Raw genomic sequence first — 3,020 nt, 5'->3', positions numbered from 1 at the left:
CATCACCATCTGTAGTTTATAGATGAGGAACTGAAGCAAAGAGGGGTTTAAGTAACTTAACCCCGGATCTCTGCCAAGTGAACAGCGGAGCTGGGGTTCAAGTGCACGGTCTGTGTTTAAGAGCCTGGCTGTGACACCGCTGTGCCCCGCTAGCTCTATACCATTCTAGCATTTGCACCCCCAGACCACACAACCTCTCGAGTACAAGGCTGTGAAGATGCAGGGTGCTTGTGTTGAACCAGAAATGGCTTGACTTAACTCACTTCTCCCGAATCATTCCCAGCCAGCCCTGCGGGGTTTGCCTTCTTACAGAACACACACAGACCCTGTCATCAGGTCCCTGATCCATGTTCAGACAGACTTTGGTTCTCTGTGGGGAGCTGTCTGGTTTCCCTGGTCAATTCGCTTTGCTTCTGGTGGTCACGGCCATTGGCCCCACACACCTCGTTCACCTTGACTCCTCACAGAGGGGATTCCTGGGCGAATGACTGCAAAAGGCAGGATTCTTAGGGTGTCTGCTGCCTGCTGCCCAGAGGAGCTCACCGCGCACATTGTTCTGCACTGCCTATAAGCAGATGCTGCACACGTCTCCACCTCTCACCCCAGACCTTGCTCCTCATTCTCCAGACCCACGTACACATATGCCCGTGGGACGCTGCCTGTGGGTGTCTCCACGTGTCCAGATGTGAGCTGTCAACTCTCTTTCTCCCAGTCTACCATTTCTCAGTGTTTCCAAGCCACCGAATGTCTAAGCAAGACCCCTGTAGTCACCCAGTCCTGTGGCTTCTGCTTCCTGAAAACAGTTTAAATGCATCTCCTCCCTCAGCTCGGCCTGAACTTCCGGGGCTGCGGCCTCCCACTAGGTTCCTTCCTTCTGGCTTCCCCCGTACCCGTTCTCCACCTTGCTGCCAGGCGAGTCGAGAATTTGGGCGTCATCCTTGTGCAGGGGCCGTGCTAGCCTTCTCTGTATCCTTCCAATTTTAGTATGTGTGCCGCCGAAGCCAACGCCGTCAAGCTACTCAAAAAGGGAAACTGTCCGTGTTGCTTCTGTAGCGTTCAGGACGAAGTACGGGCACAAATGGCTCTCCGTGACCTGGAACCCGCCTCCCTCACCCACCGTGTTTCCCACCGCTGCCCTTCCCATCTTCACACACCAAACTCCAGATCTACCAAGATATGAAATTGCCACTTTGTTTTACCTGTCATTCCACCACTGAAGGAACGATGCTGTGTCAAAAAAATTTTTTTACTGGCATCTTGTGTCTCTTTACACTGATAATAAATGGTTGACTGTAGTTGATTTTTTTCTGTTTTCTCTGCTGAGTGCTTCCTTTTGCCAGACTTTCCCCAAGGAGAGACAGCCAAGGAGAAAGGTGTTCTCTTTCATCTCCTGACGTGGTGGGGGCTAGAATGATAAATCAGACACTGACGCTACCCTCAGCGGTAGGTGAGACATGAACACATAAAAACTCTGGCAAAAGATAAATGCTGATAAATACCCCAAGAGAGGGACAAATAAGATGGCTTGGACCCTGTGGTGGGGAGAGTCCCTCCGGCCCAGGAATGCAAGACATGGAGCCCACTGTGCCTCTCTCCACTGTTCCCCTGCTCTCGCAGTCCTGAAGGTAACGCACTTTTCCAAGTCATGACACTTCCCGAGGGGCCCTCTTCCCAGCACAGAAAGGAGGAAACAGTGTCTTTCTTTGGCTAACAAGGCTTTCAGGAATCTGGAGGTTTAAAAATGGTGGTCCACAGACCATGTGATCTGAGTTGTAATAGGCGTAAGGAGCACCAGTACGGCTGGATCCTCATCTTTCTGAGACAACCCCCACTGTCAAGGACCCTCTCTCCACCATCAGCATCTCAGACAGGTAGATGACATTAGTGCTGAAGGGGTAAAGGAGGCAAAGAGGTGTCTTTAAAGAGTTAAAGTGGACGTGGAACACATCTGTGGCAGGGAAGGACAGGGCATTACACCAGCTGCTCAGAGGCAGGTGGTGTGGGCTGACTGGGTGGATGTGCCCTATGTCTTAGCATCAGCTAGATCACCCCCTTCTCCTTAAAAGCAGCTTTTGCAAGTCACTGTCGCGAAGCTTTTCCTATGAGCGCATATTAGCTTTGGGACACTCTTAGGACGGAGCACCGCCCACAAACGCTTGCGGTTGCATCCTTAGCAAACATTCGCTTTACTTGCTGTTGCTGGGTATTTATTCCCCAGGCAGGGCTCTCCAGTGGTTGTAGAGTGTCCAGTTTCGGGTGTTGGATAACTTTAAGATTCCTGTGCAGTAGGTGGAGGCCCAAAGGGAACCGCACGTTCCACCTCTTCCACAGCATGATACACATAGTAAATGCTCAGTAAAGACTGGTTACAGGAATGGACACATCCTCGGGTAAAAGACAAATCAAATTGCTAAGAAATATCCAAAGTTTGAAGTTTGCAATGACATACTGTGCAGAGGCAGCCAGTAAATTACTCATAGAACAAACCACAAGTGACTGAAATATGGGGTAGTAATTTTTGTAAGCTCAAGTGGTTTATGCAGTCCTCAGGATCTCTCGATGGAATTATAGCCCTGTAATTCAAATAGCTCCCATTTTCTTGACACACAGACCATGGATCTGAATCCCAAATCCTGCCCATGGTTGGTATACTGCGTTTTTCCCCACCCTTGCAGTCTTATGCTGCCCAACAAAATCTTTTGTATGTACCTCTCGAGTGTGAGGTACATTCACCTCCTCTTTGTCTTATGTTGTTTTTCTGTATTATAATGTATTTAACTTATTAATGAGACTACATCCAATAAAACTGGCTTTCTTACGGGGTCTTGGAAGTTTATTCCTTTTAGCTACCAGCTTTTGAATCCTATAGGAAGCAGAGTGATGTTAGTGGTGCTTTCTTTGCTCAAGTATTAGCACGTATGGACTTAACCTGATCTCTGCACACAAAAGTAGAGGGAGAAATCCCTGGTAGGTAGGAGATAAGGCTTCTTCTTTACTTTTTTCCTCTCCTGCTTCAAGCC

General features: G+C 49.0%; 1 pseudogene; it reads right to left on the bottom strand.

Moving 5' to 3' along the window:
* Positions 1-917: 917 nt before the first annotated feature.
* Positions 918-1,008, bottom strand: LOC112862977 (U6 spliceosomal RNA; annotated as a pseudogene).
* Positions 1,009-3,020: the final 2,012 nt, after the last annotated feature.

Source organism: Puma concolor, chromosome B2 (genome assembly GCF_028749965.1).
Source record: "Puma concolor isolate L17-30 chromosome B2, mPumCon1.1.hap2, whole genome shotgun sequence".
Lineage (NCBI taxonomy): Eukaryota > Metazoa > Chordata > Mammalia > Carnivora > Felidae > Puma > Puma concolor.
This window is presented reverse-complemented; position numbering and strand designations above follow the sequence as displayed.